This window comes from Aptenodytes patagonicus, chromosome 5 (genome assembly GCF_965638725.1).
Source record: "Aptenodytes patagonicus chromosome 5, bAptPat1.pri.cur, whole genome shotgun sequence".
NCBI lineage: Eukaryota > Metazoa > Chordata > Aves > Sphenisciformes > Spheniscidae > Aptenodytes > Aptenodytes patagonicus.
The window spans coordinates 11,536,106-11,561,052 of record NC_134953.1 but is presented as its reverse complement, the minus strand read 5'-3'; the positions used below and the strand labels follow the sequence as shown (position 1 = coordinate 11,561,052).

The following is a 24,947-nucleotide window of genomic DNA, read 5'->3' as shown; positions in this document are numbered from 1 at the left end:
CCCCAGCTTTATATGCTGAGCATGACGTCATATGGTGTGGGATATCCCTTTTGTCAGTTGGGGTCAGCTGTCCTGGCTGTGCCCCCTCCCAGCTTCTTGTGCACCTCCAGCCTTCTCAGTCGGTAGAGCATGGGAAGCTGAAAAGTCCTTGACTAGTGTAAGCACTGCTCAGCAACAACTAAAACATCGGTGTGTTATCAACATTGTTCTCACCCTAAATCCAAAACACAGCTCTGTACCAGCTACTAGGAAGGAAATTAACTCTATCCCTGCCGAAACCAGGACAATTAGTTATTCTAGTTTGCCTGGAAAATCTGCCCTCTGTGCAACTGTATTTCTGTATAATTTCTACTTCTATTTCGGTTGTGTCTACAGGCCCCTTTCCTAGTCTGGCACACAGTATTGGGTGGTGAGCTATGCTGTTCCCACAGTGGGATACAATCCTAGCCTGAAAAATAATTTTAAAAAACCCACAACAAAATGGACTGAGAGTATGAAGGAAGAAAACGGTCTCCTCCGAAATATCCCCGTGGCCTCAAGGTGAGCCAGCAGTACAGCTTAGGATGGAAACTGATTCTCTTTACAAGCCAGCATTACGATGCACTACCTATCAAGAGGACACGATTATCGTCACATACGCACGTTACCATACCCTATCTTATAATGGGACACAATCTAAGTATGTGGTTTTTAACTTCAGTCTACATAGGACTAAATAGGAGCTGTAGAGACACTCTCCTCTTCCCAGGAAGACTGACTGTGTACTCTGTGGGTGGTGCTTCTCCCACCTTCGCTGCATGGGTGTGCTGGCTCCTAACTCTGAAATGTAATGACAGAATTTCAGCCCAGCTTCTCTGTGCTCTGAAAACCTATTGTAACGTGTCATTTTTCTCATGTACTCTGCATCAAAAGGGGTTACCTTACTCATTTTATGCTTTTCTCACTGTTCAGTAAGGGTAAATGTGATCTCCCTGGAGTCCTGTGAATTATTGATGTGAACAAGTGCAGACTCAGGAGATGAAAAACTTTCACTAAGTTTAGTGGATGAACTTGCATGTCAAGTCAGGAGCTTTCCTTGTTTTCTGTCTAGTTTTTCTCTTAATAGTACCCGTGTTCTTGTCTGTGCTGCACTGACAGAAACAGTTCAGCGAGGCTGCCCGTCTTCCTATTCTTTTTCACTTATTCCCTAGTGGGATAGATACCATGTCTGGACAGGGGAAATCTCTCCCTTGGCATTTTCTCGTAAAACTCTCACTTTGCTTTTTTCCCCTGTATAATTCACCTTGATAGTATAGTTCACATGTTCCAGCATATATCGAGAGATTCCTGAGGAGATTCCTCTTTGGGAAGAAATGACGAAAGTATGCTACTTGCAAAATGGAAGTGTAAAATAGCAACAGAGTATGGCACCCAGACCCAGCCATGGGGCAAACTTCATTAGCATCCTTTTAGGACTCGAACCTTTTTGTAATCTTCTGCTGATAAATCAATACATGCAGGTGAATAACACAAAACACTTTCTGAAGGTGGCTGTAAGCCATCTTCAGGCTTATAGCATACATGAATTTTAAAAAAGTTAAACGGCACCTTATGAAGTTAGTTTAGCTCTTTTCTTCTAATTCTGCTAAAGAGGAAGCCGTTTTCCCCTCGGACATGACATTAGCAGCACTATTTGTGGCAGGAGGAGGCCGGGGTGAGAGCAAAGCTCGGGACAGCTGGAGACCACCCGCTTCGCCGCCGATCTGCACCTCAGGGTTCCCGGCAAGCCGCCGCCCCTGCCCGGCCCCCGGCCTCCCCGCCCGCGCAGGTGCCAGAAGCCCTCCCGGCCCCGCGGCGGCCGCTGCGAACGTGCGCGGCGCGTTTCTGGTGGAAGGTGCCCGGAGGACCAGGGATGGGGGCGCGGTAGCGTCGCCTCACGCGGGGACGCATCTCCTGAGCGCGGCAAGCCCGCCCGCGGAGGAAAGTTTAACCGGGAGGCGATCGGGCCGGGCCCTGCCCCGCCGGCAGCGCCCTCCCCGCCGGAGGGAGCCGCGTCCCCGGCGCGGTGCGGCCGCCTCGCTCCCCGTCCTCCTCCGGGCCATGGCGGCGGGGGCGGGCGGGGGCGGGGCGGCGCGCTGACAGGCAGCCCGGCCGGCCGGGAAGCCGCGGTAAACAGGAGCCGGGCGAGAGAGCCGGGGGTGTCCCGGCCCCGCAGGAGCTTCCCAGCCCCCGGCGCCACGGCCCGCCGCCTCCCGGCCCCGGGCATGGGCAGCAGCGGCAGCCGCCGCAGCCGGAGGAGGAGCCGCCGGCCCGGGCTCTGTGCGGGGCACCAAGGTAGGCTCGGCCGCCGCCCTGGCCGTGGGGAACCGTAGCCGCTTCCTCCGCGGGGGCCGAGCAGGGTCCGCCGCCCCTCCGGCGCAGGGAGGCCGGGGCCGGCGCCGCCGCCGCGGGGAGCGAGGCCGGGCCGCGGGGGTGGCCCAGGGCGGGTCGCCCCCGCGGTGCGGCTCGGCCGGCGCAGGGGCCGCCTGCCCCGGGGGGCGCTGCCCCGCGGCCGCCGCTCGTCCCGCCCCCGCGGGCACCATCTCGCCCCTCCGGGTCCGGCGGCGGGACCGCCCGCCCGCAGGTGAGGCGCCTCCTGGAAAGCCGGCCGGTGCCTGCGGCGAGCAACAGGCGGCTGTGCGGGGGGTGGCGTGGCCCGGCCCGCGGCTGCCCCCCCCCCCCCGTGTGTGGGACCGGCTGCCGTGGTGTGGCGTGGCGGTTGGGGCAGGAGGGAGCGCGGCGCGGCCGCGGGGGTCGCCCCCGCCGGCCCGTGGGGCGGGGGCTGCGACGGAGCCTCCCGTCGTTGTCCGGTGCGCAGGCTCCGCTGGGAGAGTTCAGGGCTGTTGCTCTGTCGGAGCCGAGGGAACGGCACCTAATTCACGGGTAAGAGGCTTTCCCAGCTCCCTCGTCTTTGTCTGCTCAGCCGTCGCTCGTCTGCGTGCGCGTTGGCGCTGGGAGTATTAGTATCGCTTAGGAGAAACCGAGAGCGGGTCAGCTGGGTGGGAGAGGCACCGTGTTTGCACTAGGGCTCCGATTTGGAGGAGGACCCGAATTCGCGTTCAGTTAGCGATGTGGAGAGAAGATACGCCGGAGATACGCACGCAGGATCTGCTGGTCACAACGTGTTCGTAACGAACCGTGAAGTTTCACGGCAGACTGAGAAGCAGTCAGAATTCCTTCATGCTTCCTGGAGCTAGTTGGCAGACAGAGTAATGCTCAAGTTGTTCTGAACTGTAACGCTTTAACTCTTCCTCTTTTTAGTACGCTGGAAGTGCAGGCAAAGCTGGGATTATAACGTGCCAATGCGAAATCAGTTTGTTCCAAACTGCGGTGCAAGAGGGCACGCAGCTCAGGCTCTGCGGTTGGCAAAGGACTTGTATACTTCCGAGCATAGCAAATTTGTGAAATGACCCAGCAGCGTAAACATAGAAGGGACAATTTGGGTAGAGCTTGAGTGGAGGTGGAGAGAGATCTTGGAAGGAAGATGGGGGTGGAAGAGGAGAGCTGGTCTGACAACAGCAGCACTCTTCGTGAACTCTTGCTGCTGAAATTAGTTCTGGAGCAGTGTCAGATGAGGCTGAGGCTGATCCAGTAATAGCCCTAGTCAAAAATTTTCAGAGGAAAGAAGTTTTCTTTGAAAAATGCTTATTTATCAAACCTAAGGTGTTTTCTTTGAAACCTGTCAACGCTGATGAATTTCCGCTGATGCGGACTTCTGCTAAGTCTGCCTCTGGACCGGGATTGCTGGAAACATCGAGGGCCCTGGCTCAAGGGTATGCCCCAGCACCCAGGGTTATACCTGCTGAGGGGTGTTGGCATCTTCTCAGCTGTGGCCCAAACCGTTTGGTGCCAGACTCCCCCCAAGCGACCCTGTAGCTGCTCAGAGAAAGTGAGATGTTCCCCAGGACTTGATTCTGCTACGGTTGCTGAAACTGATAGGACTACTGAAGGACGACTGCCCCTTTGCTGGGGACTTTGTGTGACTTTGGTTACACTCTGATGTGAACTTACAAAATTCCCAATTCACTGAGTATTTGTTGTTATGGTGTTGGGGTTTTTTTGTTGTTGTTTTAGTTTTTTAACTTGGCTTTCAGCTAGCCCTAGTTAGCAGTTTTGCTTATAGAGGTAAACTAGTTGAGAAGAAGCAATTTTCTGTTTTGGGGTGTCACATTGGAAGGAAGGCTGCAACCCTTTTCATGCCTCAGTGTATGGATATGTGGCCAGAATTGGTGGAGGTGTCCAGATGAGGCAGTTACGATTCCAGTGCTAGAAAATCCACCTGTTCCCTGGCTGCTTTTGCCCAGTCTTAAGTGTTACAAGGATAGATTAATTCAGCATGCCGGATGAACTTTCTATATTTTCAGGATGAGATTTTTTTTTTAAAAAAAAAACTTCTGTTGTTTTAGGTCTAACCTTTTGGACAAGCAACTCTCTCATGTTCAAGGGTGAAAGGAGTCGATCTTCCCAGCTGCTGAGGCTGTCACACGTGCTTTGGGCAATGTACTGAAGTGTCTCCTCTGCCAGCGTGATTTCCTTACTGGTCTTCCAAACACTGGTATTAGTGGGGGAGGCAGATCACTGCAGGAGCGTGGCAGCTCCCAGTGGTAATGCTGCTCAAGGAAGGAGCGGTAGGTGGTTCATACAAGTCCTGAATTGATTCTGATGCCTAAGAAAAAGGAGTCTCCTGCTATGGGTGTTTCCTGCCGTATACCTCAGAAGCAGTCAGCTCTAACGTGACTGACTGATAGCCAGCTTCAGAAATGGTGAAGAATAGAGTGAGCATGGCCATTTGCCAGGAAAAATGAAAACAGGAACAAAGTGTGCTCCTCCTTATTTATTTATTTATTTATTTATGTTTTGTTTTGTTTTGCTCTGGTCCTGCCCTTCCTCCCTCCCCCAAGAATATAAGGAGCTCTTGATCCTGGTCTAACTAGTATTCTGTAAGAGGCTGTAGCTGGGCTACTTTAAAAAATGAGCAGGCTTTGAAGGAAGGAGCTTGCAGGAACCCTGCACATCCAACCCGTGTGGTTGGACTGTGTCTGCATGTGGCAGACAAATAGTGAATAGGAAAGCTGTAGAAGGCTATAAAGAATGGAAAAATTCAACTCTGGGAAAAACTTCGCTTCTAGGGCATGAGGTGTTAGAGAGGCAATCTTCCTGGGGAACAAGATAGCCAGTTACTGCCTGCTCCAGTTCTTTCTCTGGAGCATCTAGTGCTAGCTGCTGCAGGAACCAAGTGAACCACGTAAACCACACAACTAATTCACTGTATTAATTTCCATAGTGAGACAGAACCGGTGCAGGGTTTACTGTGACTTCTGTTTTGCTGACCTGTGCATTGACTGCAAAGATCTGGTGGCAGCTTGCTTTGGCACAGCAGAGCTGGCATTAAACTTGCTGGGTGGGCATTGTTCATTGTGAAGTTTCACAGCTCCAGCTTTTTTTTTTTTTCACAGGTCCTTGCAACCCTCTTCACTAAGTTAGGGCCAGTTTTACTAGTTCTGTTGTCTGGCTTTTGCTGAAAACACCACTTGTCCGAAGAACTCATCATTTCCAAAACAGATTATTTTTCACTGCTTCCCACAATATTTTTGTGGGTCTTTTATCAAGGTATCTAACCGCATTCATGTGAAGCATTAAAAAAACCAAATAACAGATTACATGGTGTTTATTGATTCTGGGGTAGGTAAATGGACAAGACCCCTTGGAAGCATGGTCTTTTTGCAATTAAAGATAGGCTTTAAGAGCTGTGTTACTCTTAAATGTAACTCATCACGAGACAGCCAGACAGTTCACAAACAGCAAGAGATATCTCAACCATCAGCAGTTTCTAGTGCTTGCAATTTCTTTCCCCAGGGACCAGGGGGAAGGCTGGCCTTTATTATGTGCCCAGCTGGTTATCAGGTTTGGGCCATTTTAGATCAAAGATACATGTAAATGACTGTTGTACTTCTCGGTCTTTTAAAATAGGTGCCTCTCTGGAGTTCGCCTTTGATACCTGCAGGCAAGTAGGGGAGCTTGGTAGCACATCTTGAATTTAACCAGAGACCTGGCAGAATGTCATGGTTGATTGAACTTGACTGAGAACAGTGTTGGAAATTTTGATGCCAGGTATATGTCTAATAGGTGGAAAATACTAAAAGATTCTAGAAATTGTGGCTGAGATTTTCCATAGTGATGAAATCAAGTCAACTAGTAGATGAGCACTTTTTCCCTGGAGACTCATTTAAGGATCCCAGGTGTAAACCTTGCAGAATATGAGGCCAGAATCCATATAGAATATAAATGTCGTATATTTTGGGGTAGGTAAATCCTATGTATCAGTTAGGTATGCCTTGATACCTGCCCCTTAAAGTTTCTGTGTGTCCTTCAAAAGGCATCAGGAGGATAGAATACGTGTCACCAGCCCAATCTGCAGGTGAGGCTGGTCGTGAACAACTGCACCAGAGTTTCTCTTTGGGAAAACAGGCCTTGGATTTAGGAATGTCATTTAACAGGTGACTGAAAACCAGTAAGGGTGAGTTTGTCCCCCAGTTTAGCCGCCGCTTCAGTAACATCGTGTGTTTACACACCATCAAGGATAAGAGGTTCGTTACAAGGAATAAAAGTATTCCCAGCTGTTCTTGCCTGAGCAGGTAGCTTGACTTCTGTCATGTCCTGGACACAGGACGAGAAACGTTTCTCTTTGAATCAAAGGGTCAGTTGGATAAGACAGAGGGGAAGGAAAGAAAGATAGAAGGATCTAGGGTGACAAACCAAAAAAGAAGAAAAAAAAGAAGAACAGGAGAAAAAAATACGGGTGCAAGGTTACACACAAAGTTGCTGATTTTTGTAAAAGCATACAAATCCTTGGTGCCTCCCTCTCAAATGTACTTTACTTTTAAAAAGCCTTTCTGTTCCTCTTTATTGTGTGTACTGAGCCTGCAAGGAAGAGTATCTGTAGAAAAAACCCAACACTTCTTAATAAGCAGATAGGCTTCCCCTTGGTCTGATCTGCTGATTCTAATGACCAGAATAATTTGTCACTCAGACTTACAGCTAATAACTCTGTGCCATTGGCGCAGCTTGAGGAGGGGGGACGTGCCTCTGCTCTTGTTGCCAAAGTTAGGTTTTAAGTTCGGCTTTTTTGTTACACAAGAATTTGCGCGGGGACAGCAGTGGGGTCCACGTATTGCTGTGACTCCTAGTGCCGAAGGTTACTGACTTCCAGACGTGGCTTTTGGGTGAATTTTGCCTGTAGAGGATCATTTGAGTAGTATTAACTGAACAGGAAGCAACAGACTCGTGTACAACCTGCCCTATACCATCAATTAAATATTGAGGAAGTATTCAGTCAAATCTTGCTACCGTAAGTGCTTCTCTTGGCAGTGGGGCTGAACCTGGCCTTTACCTTCCTGGGAGAGGGAAGGTGATGTCATGGGGATTATTAGTGGGAGCTTCTCCTCTCTCAGTTACTGCAGGGCTTACAAAAGGGATGCCTTTGTTTAATTTCATTCGTAATGACCTCTTAAGGCATCCCTTGGTGGAAGAGCCCCCTTCGAAACCAAAGGAGGCTGTAGAAAGACAAAGAGCCTTCTCTGCCTATTTATATTTGCTTTCACTGGCTCCTCGTGTCATCCAGGACAGAGGATTAGTCTCTCTGATCCCTCTATTTCTAGTTGTAAAAGCGCAGTGTGCTATTGAGGGTGATTCACTACTCGGCCAATCCTTGTTATAATCTTTCATAACTACGAACGCATCGGTCAGAAGAGGAAGGCTAATGGAAAAATGTGGCATATTTCTGTGTGTGTATATGTATTATTTTTTTTCTCTGTGTATATATATATTTATGGGAAGATTGATGGATTGAAATACAGGGAGTGATGCAATACAGGGCTCTGCCATGCTTTCATAACATAGGCCACATTCTAGCAAGAAATTCTTGCTATAATGCCTCCTCTTGCCATATCTGAGTGTGGTTTTGTCCCCTTCTTGCCTGTTTCCCATGGCCTCCTTCAGCAAACCACTCTTAAGGGACTTGCACTTAACAGCATGATGAACTCTGCTACAATAGATAGAAAGTGAAAGTTGGCAGTGGCTTTTCTGTTCTTAATAAACCTGGTGAAGTCTGACGTACCAGAGCAATGTGAAGAGCACTAGGTAATAGTTTACCATACGTGGTGACAGGGAAGAAAATACATATGGGAGCAGTCTGGCTTTGGTTTTTCCTTCCTTTCTGGTAAATGAAGTGAGTTTCCCTTGTAGTTCTGCATCCAAAATGTTGCCTGTTTAAATGTGATTATTGTCATCATAGCTTTCAGGGTCATTTTCGTCTAGAACTTGCCTGCCAAATCTGAACTGGAAGTGCCAGGACTGGAAAGGACAGTTGTCAGTGTTTTTTCTCTAGTACAATCTGTGACCGATCATTTACATTGAAGCTGCTTCTATAACACGTGCGCGTGTGTGTGTATACGTGCATGCATGTAATATGTAAAAAACCAAGTAGGCTGAAGACTTGCAGAGGAGCTGCTGCTCTTTGACATCACAAAAGATCTCTAGATAAGAGGGTCTTCTTACACCAAACAGCATAAATGCATACTGAAATAAATGCTGTCTTGTTGCAAAGAGAAAAAGAAAATCTGCTTGGCTCTAAAAGGAAGAGGAAGTTCACTTGCAGCTAAAGGTTTGTTGTGAGAGACAGGAAATCTGAGTCTTGTTCCTGCTTCTGGCCTCTATTTTCTGGTTTAAGCTATTGCACCTATGTGTACCTTAGTTTCCTGCAACTCAGTTGTCACCTGTATCATGTTTTTCGTAAGGTTCTTGGATTTTTTTTTTTTTAAATATTTTTTTAGCCTGCTTTCCAAGGGGAAGTGGGCTTATGCAATCACACTGCAAGTAACTTCTGAACCTGTTGGCTAAATGTCAAATATTTGCTGGAACTTTAGACGTCGCAGGAAGAAGGGAGTGTAAATTGCAATGTCATGACCTGAGAGCTGCAGCCTCACCCCGTGCTGAGGGCCGTTGGAGATAGCATGTTTTTAGACACACGATAGTTCACGTGGGTGAGTGGCCCTTATGAAGCCTGCAAGCACAGGATACCAAACTGTAGGATATCAGACTGTTCTAATCCTTCTGCCCATGGGATGGCCTTCTTCCATTGCAAGGCCTTCTGAGAGCCTGGGGGAAAAGGTTAAGTATTGTTACTAAATTAGAGCTGGCACGGTGCAGCAGACTCTTCACAAAATTAACGTGGCACGGTGCAGCAGACTTTTCACAAAATTAATGTTTGATAACATAAGGGGGTGGAGGGAGGAGAGATTCCCTTGTAAAATTACAGGAGTCTTGTCAGGCTGGCTTGATCTTGGGAGTTAACAAAAAAAAGTAGCATGTTTGATTAAAAGATGGAAGGGGATTTTAACTTTGCTTTTGGCATAACAAAGCAGAAGCCAATAAGAACGAGATCAAATTTCAGCCTTCGAAATGCATCAGTGTTTCTATGCAGTGTGTTAACACTGTGGCCTTGAAATACCTCATTGCTTTTGGGCATGAAAACTCTATATATTGCCTTTTAGCAGTTCCTTTGCATGAGACGTGTATTTTGTTTCTGTGATTCTTGTGACAGTGATGTTCAGCTATTTTGTACCCTTCGTCCTAGGGTCAGACCTGACAGGGGAGGATAACTTCTGACTGAGACCGCTAGAGTTGTCTTTCAAATGTTGCAGAAGTATTCACCAAGTTGCTTTCATCACAAAATTGCAAGGCTTGAAAGGTCTCCATGTTGTTCTGTGCAAGCCACTACATGCTTTGGCAGGTGTGTGAGAGTCCTGCTCTGGTACACCTGCAGAGCTCTACAGCTCCCAAGGCCTTTTAGAGATGAGATTCTTTTTATGTGCCTTCCTGGGAGTGTAGGAAAACTGCACTGTGATGTTTTCCAGGCAAATCACCGAGAGGGTGGGGTTCGCAACTCTGTTGTATTTTCCAAATGGCAAGAGGTTCAAAATTATTCCTCTTTGACCTTTCCTGATCCATCTGATTACTTTCTTAAATGAAATGTGTGGCTTTGTTTCTAGCAAGGCAATATGCAAGTGATAGATGAGAACTGCCGCTTCAAAGCTGTGTGTTCAAAGCAGCAGGAGACGGCCCTGCCAGAGCCCTGTGCCTTGTACCAGGGTTGCCGAAGTGCTCCTTGCTTTTTACCCCTGCTCAGTTAGGCTGCATCTGAGATGCACGTAGTGAAGTATGGAAGCGTCTCCTCTACGTGCCAAATGCAGCAGGGTAAGTCTGATGTATGCTTTGTAGTCTTTTGGTGGTTTTCTTTTTCCCAGGATCGGAGTCTCCCATGGTCAGCATTTGGTGTTTTGGGGACCCTGAGGCACTTGTATCTGCACCAGGCCTAGGCTTCTATTCACTAGTGGTGTTGATATCAACTTCTCCAACCACAAGGCAAGGATCCCAGCTCAGTTGCTGTTGAACATGTTGGATTCAAGATAAGATTTCTCACTCGCTTTCCTTCGTTAGTGATACCCTGGCAAGAAGCAAGCATAGCATTGTGTGGCCCAGCTGCCTGAGAGCGAGGAAGCTGAGTCAGAATGAGTTCCTTATATAGAAAGGGAATTAGATACATCATGCATTTTATTCTTGGCTGTGATCTTCCATTGTGTCTGTTAGACATTTGTTATGGTTGCTTGCTTTCTCTGTGTACTTGAGCTCTACTTGTCAGCTGGGACACGTGTTCAGTCTGTCTTGTCTGTCTTTGAATGCCTACTGGGAAGTTTTTCAGTCCACGTGTTCTCACCATGCAGTACTACAGGTGCTTTGCACAAACTTGGTAGGGCTGTGAGGCCCTGCAGGCATCCTGCCAGTTAGGCTGCTGGTTGGCTGCTTGTCAGCTGCCTTTTCAAGTCCTCCATAGTTGCTGTCTTGAGGCTCTCTGGTTTGTAAGACCTGCATGGGTTTGGCTTACCCTGTCTTTACTGGCTGTGCCTGGTGCAGAGGTTGTGGGAGGGGAAGGGAGGGAACCTCCCTTTAGGGAAGGTTCTGCTCCAGAGTGGATGCTCTGCTCAGGGAAGGTACGTTTGCCAGTTGCATCTTAGTGCTTTGGTATTCTCTCCCTTTCCACGTGACCCCCACAAAGCATACACTCATCCCTTGTCAAACAGTTTGCATTGCTGCTTCTGTGAACAAGGGAGGAGAAACTCTGACAGTTGATGATCCAATCTCTGACTGGCCTCCTTTGAGCTGTATCCTGTGTGGCTCATGGACAGGTCTTTGTGGTTGATGTAATCTAACTAATGCGTATGAGAGACATCTGAGCCGGGAACAGAGAATTTAATCAGATGACGAAACTGTTGGGTTTCAAGTCTGAAAGTAATTCTTGTCAGCAGGGGATGGGAGTGGAAAGCAGCTTGACTGTACGCAGCACATCCCACCGAGGCCAGTAACGTGGACATACTGCAGCACAGACCTGCTTTGCTGGGATGCTGTCTATCCTCAGTGTCCAGCAACCCCTGTGAGTCAAGGAGAGTTGGCAAGTTTCTGAGCGGAGCCTTTCTTCCGTGTGCCTTTTCTTCTTCCTTTATTGAAAAGTACCAAAAAAAGACAACAATCACTGGCAGGCTAAGTCATGCTTTAACCTGATGAGCAATAAAACAGCGCAGTATGCTGTCACTGGGCCTTCTACGACCCCTTCTATAAAAGATGCCACTCCAACATGACAGCTGTCAGAGGGATGGGTTACTTGAGCTTTTAAGTGTCTTCACCACTGGTGTGTGAAGGCGGCTGTGCCTTTCCAGATCTCTTCATCTCCCCTTGCCATTCTTTCTAGGCTTTGAGCAAGAAACCTGAAGATCTTAAGTCTCTTCTCAGCTGAACGATAGCTGCTGCTTCTTGTCTCTCTTCCCTGCAAAGATGACTGATAGATTATGGCTTTTGAAGAGATACTAAATGTTGCATTGGAAGTCGGTGTGTAAAATGTAGTCTTAGAAAAAGCAGTGACTAATTTACAACTGACTGCAGCTCCAGCTCAATCAGACAATTGCTAAAAATATCCAACTTCTAATTCCACAGTTGATCTCTAATTAGAGAAGTATTCTAATTCATAACCTGCAGATAGGACAAGATCAGAGACTGAAGTGCTGTCTCTGTTTTGCCAGTTGGGAAAGTCTGGGCAGAATCAATGTTTGGGAAGGGAATTTCATGGGGACACCAGGTGCTGTAAGGGTGATGGTACTGATGTTGCACTGGATTCATGCTGAGTCTTTGCCCCAGCTAAATGCCGTAGGATGCAGTTTTACCAGCAGTGTCTTTTTTTCAGGCAGCGAAGATGCCTTCCTTGGTGGGCATCTTCTTCCTAGAGAATTTTTTTTTTCTTTAAAGAAACACCCCCACTCCCCAAAAAAAAAAAACCAAGCCATGAACGTGCAAACAAACCTTTATATATGTGTTACGTTGTTGTTTCCTGCTTGAAGCTGTTAGGTAGCATTGGTTTAGTGTTGTAAGACAGCTGCCTGGTTTTGCTGCAGAAGCAGTGCATTTCAGCAACAAGGAAGAGGGAGCCTTTTCAACCGAGATATTTAGCATTTTGTAAGATTGGGGTCTGAATACTTTTCAGCCTCTTTTGGGTTTCGTTTCTAAGTTAGGTGGTTACCGTCTTCTGTAATGGTGCAGTGAGAGATCAGCTGGCCTTACTGAGCTGTGAAACTTCTCTTAACTTTGCAGGGAATGTAGGTGATGTGAGATTGTACCAAATTACTTCTTCGGCAGAGGATGGTAATGGGAGCTTTTGCCATCGCCAGGTAATACCATTCACTGAATAGCATGTGTCCCTGTAAAACAAGAAGCGTAACTTCTTCAGGACCGAGGCTTTATGCCTCCTCATTCAGAGAGAGCATGGCTAATGGAGGAGGACTGTGTCAGGCACGAGGTCGCTTGTGATGCAGAGGGGACCATGCCTGTTCCTAAGCACAGTGCTGCTTCCTCTAGTGCCCGGAGACTGAAGGGAGTGATTAGGTCCTCCAAGGAGAAGGCAGCAGCGTTTTGGTCACTTGTGGATTCATGTCACTTCAAAAATAGCAGAATTCATATCCTTCGTCTTTAAATACTTTATGACCGTCTTGATGCTGCTGCACAGCCCGTGTGTGGGAGCCTGTGCCAAAGATGGGACTGTCTCTGGAGTGGAACATGCCAACTGTTTTAAGTGAGCAGAAAACTGAGGAGACTTTGTCTTGATTTTCTAACATCTGTTGCATTTGGAATAGGAAGTAGTTTTCTTTTTTCAAAAAAAAAAAAATCTTGCATCTGCCATTTAAAAATGGTTAATAAAGAAATATGTCCTTATCTCTCCATTAGCCTAATTCAGCAGACATTCAAATTATTTGTCTGTAGTAATTTTTTTTATCTACTCTTTGGAAGAGCAGATGTCCCTGAATATTATTGTAATTGTAACTACTTAGAGAAGGAAGCCACATGGTCAGCAGGTATGGGTCCTGGAAAATATGAAGGAGAGTAGGGTGGGGTTGGGTGGTGTCCTGGTTTCGGCAGGGATAGAGTTAATTTCCTTCCTAGCAGCTGGTACAGTGCTGTGTTTTGGATTTAGGATGAGAATAATGTTGATAACACACCGATGTTTTAGTGGTTGCTAAGTAGTGCTTACACTAGTCAAGGACTTTTCAGTTTCCCATGCTCTACCGACTGAGAAGGCTGGAGGTGCACAAGAAGCTGGGAGGGGGCAGCTGACCCAAACTGGCCAAAGGGACATTCCATACCATGGGACGTCATGCTCAGTACGTGAACTGGGGAAAGCTGGCCGGGGGGGCCGCTGCTCGGGGACTGGCTGGGCATCGGTGGGTGGGTGATAAGCAATTGTACTGTGCATCACTTGCTTTGTATATTATTATTATTATTATTACTACTACTATTATTATAATTTTATTTCAATTATTAAACTGTTTTTATCTCAACCCACGAGATTTCTCACTTCTACTCTTCTGATTCTCTCCCCCATCCAACTCGGGGGGGGGGGGAGGGGGAGCAAGCGAGCGGGTGGCTGTGTGGTGCTCAGTTGCCGACTGAGGTTAAACCACGACAGGTGGGTTTATCTCACTGCAGCTCTGAATGCAGTTGATGCAAAATTCTGATGTGACCTCAACAGGTTCAATGCTCCCCTCTTTCCAGCAGTACATTTTCCTCCAGGACTGATGAGATTTTAGCTTAAAAGAAAAAAAAAAAAAGATAAAGTTTTTCCTCTTGCCTTCAATTTCAACAGATACCTGATAGAAACTGCTCTCCCTTCCAGGTTTTGTCTTCATGAATGTTTCAGATTTTGCAATAGTGCTCATGTGCACCAGAATTGCATGGGCCTTATTTAGCACACTTGGCTTATCTCTCTGGCTCCTGTCTAAACTAATTTAAAGCAAAGAGCATCTGTTAGGAGAGAAGACAGACAAGCCACTTCTAAATGTGATTGGGTTGAAAAATGTGACATGTCAATTGGTATCAGTGGGGTGGCCATGATCCTGAATTTTATTTTAAGCCTTTCCCTGTTTGGACAACTTCCCATATCAACTTCTTTTACTCGCCCAGTGGATATGCAACAGCATCCCAGAATCCATTCACCGTATTGCCCCAGCTATCACCAGGTTTTTTCTAAACCATCTTTCGTCTGACAGCATGTTGCGCTCTAATGGCCTGGGCTTCTCCTCACCCTTACTAGATACTTGAAGATCACTTGAAGCATCTGCTGGAGGAAAAACTAGAAGTCATTTAAGCAGTAGGGCAACAGAGCACTGCAAGTCAGCCTCTTCTCCAGCAGCAAGAAACAAACCTGTGCAATTCTTGGGGTTTCTCATGAATAGGCACAATTTCTCTGTACCTGGATACTTCACTCTGTCTTAGCAGCCTTCTGCAGCTGGCTGTGGTTGACTGGCAATGAGCAGCTAGTGGATGACGGGCGGACTTCAGAAATGCTGCTTTAGTTCTGGTGATAGAAAGCCGTGATGGATTTGATTTAATAGGATTGTATACGGATCTTGCAAGTGCATAGGAATGGATCGGTGGAGTTTTGTGCTGTTTCTCTAAACTTCTCATAAAATCTCTAAACTTCTAAATATTTGTAGAAACCAAGGGACTAATACCGAATGGGACAGAAAGGGTCAACACTTGATTACTGAACTGAGAATGAGGACAATGGGTGAGGATGCAACTGCTGGACACTGGTTTCTTGTCCGTGTAAGAAGGCAGCGATTTAAAGGAATCCACAGTTGTGTATTCATCTCATGATCGCATCCAATGGTTATTTTAGGTATGGTGGGGATGAATGGCCCTTTATAGACTATGGTAAGGAGTGCCTTGTCTGTGGGGTTCAGTAATGCCAGTCCCTTCTTTTCGGATGGCACAGAGCACCGTTGTGGAGGGAGGACGGGCAGAACCGACATACGTGTGCCAGCACGCTCGCGTGAAATAACACCCTAATGAAGGGAAACTGCGCTGATGCTTCTCCTCTGCCAGTGCGTGATGGTGTCAACGCTGGCGTGGGGAGCTGGCATGAGGGAAGCCAGGCTGTTTGTCAGCCATCTGAAATCAGTTGCCTGGCCTTTAAACCACACCAGGGACACTTGTGATAAGAAGAGCACATGCGGCCTTTTTAGCTGCGCAACATATCCCATGATAAGGTTGCAGCTGGAAGAGGCCGTCTTGTTCTGGCACTGGAGGGGAATTAATTCTGTTCACAGACCTGGGCTCTGTCTATAGGCTTTATACAGCTTTACTTTTTAATGATAATGCTGTGACACAGAGGTTCTTAAACTCTTCATAGCATAATTTTCATGTTGAAATTGATAAGAAATACCACGTTTGTCTGGCTAGCAACTCTCTCAAATCAAGATCTGGCAATTTTTGGTGAGGATGCAGGTGTGAAACTGAAGGAGTGACTCAGATGTGTACTGCTCTTATCGCGTGTCTTACTGTAGCACTTCAGTCTGTGCTCTTGGTTGTACCAGGTACCGTACATTGCCGCGGTAAGGAACAATACCACCCCCACAGAAGCTATCTGTGGCTGAAACAGCCTGGAGGGGGGAAGTGGAAGTACTGTTATCCTTCTATTGCGCAGAAGTGACTAAACTGAAGAACTTAAATGATTTGCCTTCCTGAACCACAGCCAGCGAGCACACCTTTGTATTGGTGATATTTGAAATAAAGATGGGCATTTATGTCTATGGGACTGTGGACCCCCCCCAGCTGGTTATTCTGCCTGGAGCACAAGTTCTCGTGCAGCTCGCAGTACCGGTCCTTCCCGTGTTGCCCTCTGGAGGGGGGCGTTCTTGTTGGACATTGGCAAATGTACAGAGAAGGTATCAGCATGGAAGAAGATGGAAACAAAAAACCATAAAGTAGACATGCTATGCGTGAATATACTTGCCGATAAAAAGCTCTCACTGAAATCTGTTATATTTTAATGACTCGTAGTATTCCCCTGTATTTAAAATGTATTTTAAATTTAAAGCTTTTAACTTCAGGAGATAGCAAATGACTTCTGTTAGCTAATTTTGGTATCAGAAGTTCAGGTTGCTTTAAAATGTGGGAAATTATGGTTGCAAACATAACTTACTGATGTCATGCAGTTTTGTGGAGGAATCGGGTACAGGATGCTTAGTATGTTGCCCTTTTTACTCTACGCTTGAACTTTTGAAGATGCTGGGTTTGGGTTCTCCAATTGCATTGTGCAAGTCCTAAAGAGTGTGGTTTATAGCTGTTTCCTCAGAGTTTAAAGGTTTGTCGTAATGATCCAGAAATCTAGATTTTATTAAGACTCCCAGAGCAAAGATATGTTGTAACTTAAACCTGTAAATAAAGATTTACCTGGCATTTGACTCTCAAATCATTCAAAAGAAATACATTCTTACATGCACCACTTTGGAAATTTCTTATTCACCCAGAGACAAAGAAGGAATGATTTCATACTTCTTCAAAACACAGAATCATTTAGTCAATAGTACATTCTTTTTACTCTGGCTTAAGAGGAATGTTTTGCCTGGTAGCAGTTAAACAATAGTGAAGAATGTTGCTTAGGCGCCTGTTGTTCATAAATAGCTTTTACAACTGTTAGCCTCTGATGTAATGGAAAATAAGTGATGTAGCACAGGATTTTCCTAAAAATGCATCATTGTTATCTGTCTACAATACAGAATGTGAGCAATGTCTTCACTGAACAATGATGAGATTGTTTTGTTTCATCGCTATCTTGCGTTGTAAATATTTACACTGTTTGAGAAACACAGGCTTTCGTTGTCTTAGATGTAAATTTATGCATTTGTTTTTAATAGTCTTTATTAATTTTTGAAGATAAAAATAAAGAGCATTTTTTCACTGGATTTCAGAACTGATTTAGAGTTTTGTGAACCCCAAAAGGATTATAATAGAGAATAGGAAATGATCGTAAATTATCCATAGGTGTTACATTATATCACGTGGACTTGTGTACTAGACTAGAAATTTGCCTGCAAATGTATGTTGGTGCAGATTTCTCTCACAGGCCTATACATGTATTAGTATGTCCCTCTTTCCATTTGATTATAACCTTCATTAAGATTTTTTTTTTAAAAAAAAACCATCGATCATCATATGGAGTGCTTTGCCAAATCATAATGATCACATGGGCGTTTTTCTCAATAGATTTGCTATTATTCTGGAGGTCTGGGGTGTTGCCTTGTCCTTGACATCCCTGGCATGTCATAGTTCTGTGGGTTTTGGCTTTTGCCCATGAATATTGGGGAGGGGAGTGTTTTTTATATCCAATGGATGTACTGTGGACCCTTCTACACTGATTGCAGGGTGATCTACAATTGCAGGGGACCAACTGCGGCAATCTTAGTGGGCCATTCCCAAAGCTGTGTTCACAGTAGTCTGACCTTTTTTATTTTCCTTTAATTGAAGAATTTCAAGTTGTATGAAACCTCACCGCTGCGCGCTCTAACCATTTCTGTGGGTTAGTAAGGAAAAGATGCAGTGACCACCGCATCACGAGTGTGCACACTGTGATGGAATCCATGTAGGTTACTGCTGTGCAATGCTTTTGGACACTTAATGAAGAAGGAAAAACAGCTTTTCTCAAAAACTGTGGCAATAGACATGGTACTGTGGCATGTTGTTATCTGGCAATGAATATTATGAAGAAGCAAGTCATCATCCGTATCTTTTAAGAAAAATTTCATTTGAGCTGTGTGATTAAGATGGACTAATTTTTGCTCTGCGGGGTGGCTTCAGTGCCAAATTGGAGGGAAGAATGCCTCTTCTGGAGGGGGGCATTAATTTCTCAGGAAACCAGTCTCTACTCGTTGTGGGAGTTGATGGGATCATGGCTAAGAGTGATAACAAGGCAAGTCCCGTACATGCTGTGATATTGCATCCCGCTTGCAGCAAAGCGGTGAAGACTCACAGCTTGCGGCGCGATGCGTGTGCTAGACCTGCTCTGTTCAGAAGCACCTCGGGGCGGGATCGTGTGTTAAACGTGAAGGGGTGAGGTGAAACGGTGATTATCTAGGCAAAGGAATGAGTGGCACCCCGTTATGCAAATGGATTTGGAAATTCAGTGGAGCAGGTAGAGCAACTTGCTGGCTGAGAAAGCAGCAGCCCGGGCTGTTGACCTCTCCCAGGCCCCCACCGTTAGGGCTTCCCAGCGTAGAGAATGAAACTTCTGCTTTACCTCTGGGTTTTTTTGCTTGTTATGGTTAGAGACCGACCCAGGGATTATTGCTGATGTTATTACGGACTGTTTCATCAACAAATATACAAAGGGAGTACTTAAAAATGTGTATTACCTAGCAGACCACTGATGTAGTTAAAGAAGTTTTGCCTCTTTAGCAGGAGCTTACTGCCCGTGTGTGTGTGGAGAGAGCCTGGCGCTTTGTTCTTTCCACGGGACATCAGGAATGATTGCTTATGCTTCTGATGTGGGTAAGTTGCTATTAGTAGCATTAGCGGACAAAAGTAATTTCTTTTTTCTCAAGGGACTGTAATGACTATTATTTTGTTATCGGAACAGAGGGAAGTGACTTGTTTTCTTCTGAATGCTACCAAGCTACTTCATAATTGCACTTAGCAGCTGATTTTAAGGAATCTGTTTTTCAGAGGTGCAGATCCTGCTCAGCTTCCACTGAAATCAAGGGAGGGGGTTGCGAAGAGCTCTGGGACCATTATTTATTGATACTGTAGTTTAACAGCTTGCTTGTCTAGTTGCATTATGGTTGTAAAAACAATCATATTCTTATTTTGAGAGGAGTCAGCCAGAGCTGGCAGATACCTCTATTTCTCTATGTGTTGTGTGTAGTCTACAGCTACATATTCCTGTATATTGAGAAGCTTTCAAGGGGAACATGGGGAACATGTAGAAGGATCTCTTGTCCCCTTTCTAAGTCTTTCTTTTGATTTCAACTACATAACATGATTTTTTTTTTTAATTATTAGAAGAAAAATATTTTTAAGTCTTGAAGCTGATTATTTTTGGACACTAGCAGGTGGAGGAAAGGAGGAACTGAGATAATAAAGTGAGAAGTTGCAGCTGAGCTAGTAAACAATGCAAGATATATGGGCAGAGGCATAGCTGTAAATAGCAATAATCCAGAATTATATTTGCCTGGTCTGAGTACAAGGGTTCTTTTCACTTCTAATGTTGACTAGCCCTGAAATGTGAAAGGTACTGCAGGGAAAGAAGTGTTAGTTTCTCTCCCTTAAAGCTCCCTTGATTAGATTTGTTTGTCAAGTTAACAAATGCATGTGAAGTGCATGAGCCTTGATAACATCTCCTAAATAATGCTGTTAAAGTACCGATTAAGCTACAGTAAAACAAAATGAAACACAGATGCAGGATCCTGTTTTTGAAAATGCACATCTGTCATCTCTAGAAAAGGATTATGTAAGCTACATTAGTAGGGGAGGAGTCCGGACAAGCTCAAAATAAAATAAATAAAAGCTTCCAACTAGAGCCAGCACAAGCTAATAGGATTGCAAATACTTGCAAATATGGAAAATGTAGTGTACAGAAAGTAGGCATAAGCTATACTCAGGTGAAATGCCAGGGTACATAAGCGAAGTTGAGATGCACGCAGGAATTTGCTAAGTTCACTCGTTGAGTGCTTCTGTTACCTTCAGAACAACAAAAAAAAACCAAAACCAAAGGATTTTTATGTTTATGGGGCTTTGAGACTTCACATCAAGGCCTCCAGCAGAAAAACAGATTCCAAATCTGTGTTAATAGATTATTTCAAGTCTCACTAGGAGAACGTAAGCCATCTGATGAAGACATTACACCCTCTTGCAGCAGTCAGAGGTTTCTTCGGAGGGTTTCCATTCCTGTTTGGGTTGGTCAGGTTTCGTGCTGCATAGAGGGGAAGTTTCAGAAGAACAGAGGTCATGGCAGCGATCCACAAAGCCTTGGGGCAGCGCTTTCCAGCCTGCAGCTGGTAGGTCCCCTGAAGTCTACAGACTGCATCCATTCCATGGCAGGATTGTTGTGGCAGTGCACAGCGCGGCAGTGTCTGGATTATCTGGACAGCAGCGATCTGCTGCTTTGTTTTTAACCTTCCCACTCCCCAACAGATTATCAGACCGTTGACCTATGTGATACAGCTCGCTGTCATTAAGGAGGGCTAGGAGAGTTGAAGAAAAGTGTGAGAAGCCTTGGGGCAGGCAGGAATGACTCACAGGTTAAATTCCTTCCGATTCCCTTCTGTTAGCGACTATCATCTTGCTGATACCACAAGTTACAAGGTTTATCTTTCATGCACATAAAGACAGATTCTTTTATAATCCAGAATGCCTATTGTACTTCAAATAGGAAAACAACTGTGATATTTGGCTGCTATTTTTTTTTCCCCCCTTCCTGTGAGTAATGCAAAGCATGTGTACACACCTACATACATCCTCAGAATGCTTTTCTTTTGGTAAGGCCTGTGTACATTTGCGGCCAGTGCCACTGCAGCTCCAGAGCTTCTGCTGAAGTTCTCCAGCATATGCCATGTAGCAAGGGAATACAGTGGACTTTCTGAAGTGTAAATGGTCTAATAACATCTACGGTTCATACTGCATGTTTTTAGATTCCGGCAGATACCGAACCGCAGACAGGAAACCATGATTTGTGGTTACTTGTCCCAATCTAGCTGGGAATTTTTGGCAAAGAGCAGTTTAACCTTTATTTTGGAATGTGTAATGGGCAGAGCAGCTGCAGTGGGTGGCAGGTGAGGGACGACAGAATAGTTTCCTCTGCCTGGGTTCTTGTAGTGGCACATCTCATTGTAACAGTCCAGCAATTCACAGTCTGTTAGGCTCATCTCATGGCTGATTTACGTTCTTGTTTTGTCGGTGGGGAAACTGGGGTCCTGGTGGGGTGGATGATGTAAGTGGGGTTTCAGATGGTCTCCCAGCTGCTTCTGCTATAGGGAGGTTATCTGTTGTTGGTTGTCCCCTCTCATGTACTTAATGCTGATAACCCAGAGGAACCTAATTTTCTGCTTCTGTTGCTGTCAGAGCAACAGAACAGAACAGAGACATACTGCTCAGGGGAATGCCCCAGCCACTGGGCCCAAGTCACGTGCATGCTTTTCCTTCCTTTTTTCTTCTTAACTACCTTCAAAGTATGTAGTTTGTCTCATTTCCTCTGAATCTGACTGTTCTTGCTGCAGCTGCATGGTCCTAGCAACATAATGAGGACCCAGCTCATGTGGTTCCAGGCGTCTGCTGGCATTTTTAGTTACTGTTTTGCCTGCCCTGCAGAAAGCAAAACGGGACTACCTGGGTGGGTGAAATCTTAGTTCCATTGAGGACTCTCCGGCCAGGATTTTGATCTGTTTTGTCTTTTGAAATGGCATTGGTTTCTGAAGGCTCTCTGCAATGGCAGTATTGCTGGAATCCATTTTGCAGGAACCAGTGTGGCTATAGAAAGGGGGAACAGTAGAGCTTCAGGCTGTTCTCTGCCCTGGCATTCCCATGTGCCCCACCAGGTCTGCAGGAAACCTCCTTGGGCAAGAACAGTAATCTGTATGTGTGGCTTATTGTGGCATCAGTAAAGAAATCTCTAAAGATATATGAAAACAGGCTTAACTTTATTATTGTTTGCTGAATGCCCAAACTCCTATGAGGTTTTCTTAAGTATTTTCCTCCAGTGGATAATATGTGAACAGCCATGGGGGCAGGAGAACAGGATCCCTCCTCCTTCACAGGCAGATGACCGCCCTGCCCTACGGGACCTGGCTGGTGCATGTGCCCTCTCCTTCCCTATCCTGCCATCCCATGATTACTTCAGCTTTCCAGGCAAAAAGGAGCTGGAAAGTCCCTCCTCCGTGAACAGACCCTTGCGTGTGAGGTTTATGAACCGAATCCCACACAAGGGAGGAGGAAGTTGAGCCTTTATCTGCCACCTCTTGGGTGAGTGTACTCAGCTGTTGGGTGGAGGTGCTGTGACAATGAGGATCCCTTACTTTGTGTGAGGGATGGCCTGAACATCTTAACTGGGAATCCTGAAGAGAAGGGAGTTATCTAGGAGCAGCCCCCTTGCCTTAGCATTTCTTCCCCGGGGGCCTTTTTGGCAGGCCCCCAGTTTGACATGCTTGAAGCGTGGATCCCTCTTTGCAGGTGCCCAACTCCTCACCCCTGGATCAGGGAGCAGGTGTGTTAATTTAGCTGTGGAAAACCTCCTGTGGAGCTTGTCGTAACTTGCTTTGTGTTGAGCGGCATTGCTTTTCTGGCATCCTTGTCTGTTCGCACTTGGTACTGCAGATGGTCTGTTGACTCATGTAACTTTATCCTTTAATTAGCACCGTGGTGTTAACGTGGTTCAGGTTGATACCGACAGGCTTTGAGTGTGTGCGTTGCCAGGGGCCTTCCAGACTGGGGATGCTACAGTGTAGCATCTGGGTTAAGTTTAGAGCTTTTTCTAAGCCACCCTTGAACAAAGGCAGGCTTTATTAGAGCGTCTGCCAGGCTTCTTTACCAGAGGAGGGCTGTTTCACATCATCTTTGAATATATAATTGGATTGTATCTGCTGGTTGAGCTCTTTCAAAAGAAATTCTAACACACGCTATCCTCGAAGTACCTGCAGAAAAACTGGTTGGACTTGTTTGTTATCATCAGAGAGGTTTAACTGTGTTTTCTAATAATTTTCCTTGTTCTCTCTAGGGTAATAACATGTCTTGCCTGCAAGCCCAGAACCCTTTTTGAGGGGGACACAGAGTGGAGTCCATCTCCTTCCCCTTGGCTCAGCTATCGCTGGCAGTAGCACAGAACACATTACCTGGCATATTTTCATTGGAGCTTAATGTTCTCTGGATTTCATTTCCTTATATTTTCTTGGGAAAATACCTTCCCTTCCAGCTTTGTTTATTGCAGTTTGATATCCCTATCTCAGCCCACATTTATCTCTCCTCTGGCTTGACTCCTTTAGAGGATGAAGCTAAAGAGGTGTGTAGAGGACCTGGGGAGGTTCGATGTTTTGTCTTTATGCTTTATGCTGAGATTCAATAGTGCTGGTAAGTCCCATGTTTCCCTCTGTCCTCCAATAAAGAAGTGTCCTTGTTGTTGCTTGTTTATGCATATAGATGTGTTTTTGTTGTGGTTTTTTTTTTTTTTAAATCAGTGATGCCTAGAAGTTATGGAGGCATTGCCTTCAAAGCTTTCATGCGTGCTTTATGATGCGCTGTCTTGACATCTGTGGAAGTAATATAAATCCTGACCACGTGTCAGTAACGCTTCTGAATTCGGCTGAGCATTCTAACGGGCGGATAGCATCATCCAGCAAATGGAGTGTGTGACTGGGGAGCAGCAGGCATTACCTGCATTTTTGTTTTTGCTCATGACTTGCTCTATGACCTTTGATAACTCTTTCTCCCTCAGTGCAAAGAGGATACTGAAATATCATTCCTCGTATAAAGTGCCTTGGGATAGGTAATGAATTTTTTTTTTTGCCGTTTAATCGAAAGCAGTCAAAATATTTGATCCTGTTTTTATTTTACACAACTGCAATACTCCTGTGGAGTCTAATGGAAATAGAACCAGACCGGCATCTTTCGCAGAATCAGAAACCTAGGAAGCTTGGCCTACCTTTAAAACTTCCAATTCATTAAATATTCAATTAAAAATGTGTGCAATATAAGTTAAGGGTATGCACTAAGTGGTAGGCTATACTACTTCCAAATTGTTAAGCAACATAATAATATATAGGCCATCTACCTATTCCCTGTTTTCTGCTGTCACAGGTTCAAAAACAAACAAACAGAAAGCTGATATGTTATGGAAATAGAAGAACAGTGCATCACCCAGTTGCCCTATTTAGTATAGTCTCTGCTGTGTTAATTCCCCTCTAATCCTTTCTTTAAACACGATTGTCTCATTTGTGGCAGGTTACATTCCAAATAAACATGATCCTACATGTTTCAAAAAGCTTTTTATTTAATGTAACTTCGCTAATCTAACAAAAGGTATGGCTAATTATGCCTGCCTTTCAGATTAGTGTTGCCAATTTTGGCTAATTTATGTCTATCACTGTCTTTCCTATGTGTAATGCTTCCCTGTTGTATTAGTAAAAGAAGGATAAAGTGCGTGTAGTCCAGTGGATTCCCGATTCCTAGCGAGGGGTTTTGATGATATTATTCTCTAATAGCCTTAAGAAAGGAACAGCTCACGTGATGCATCTTCCTATTGCCAGCTGGTACACGTTTATTTGAACGACAGGAGCCAAATGCAGGCCACTGACCATTTTTAACCAAAGCTATGGCATTCAGCCTGATTCAGGACGATGCCTGAGGCAGTTTGATCCAGTATGGTGGGGTTGGCAGTTTAGGAAACTACCTGCACGAGCTTTGCTCTCTGCACCTCCGGGTAGTCCATTCCCGCTGCTCTTCCTCCTCCTCCCTATTCACGCAGACTGGAGTGTGATCCCTGCCCTCTGGCTCTGCTCTTGGACCAC

The 24,947-nt window shown here is 45.6% G+C and overlaps 1 protein-coding gene across 3 annotated transcripts in view; it reads left to right on the top strand.

Moving 5' to 3' along the window:
- Window positions 1-2,171: 2,171 nt before the first annotated feature.
- The window catches only part of MARCHF8 (membrane associated ring-CH-type finger 8), a 105,654-nt gene continuing 82,878 nt past the window's right edge, over window positions 2,172-24,947 (top strand). For 2 of the 3 annotated variants that reach the window (XM_076338664.1, XM_076338661.1), the window contains exon 1: window positions 2,172-2,313. The gene's annotated coding sequence lies outside the window, so the exon portion shown is untranslated. Of the gene's footprint in view, window positions 2,314-2,857; window positions 2,902-24,947 lie in introns of those variants that run through there. The other variant, XM_076338662.1, reaches the window with a different exon arrangement.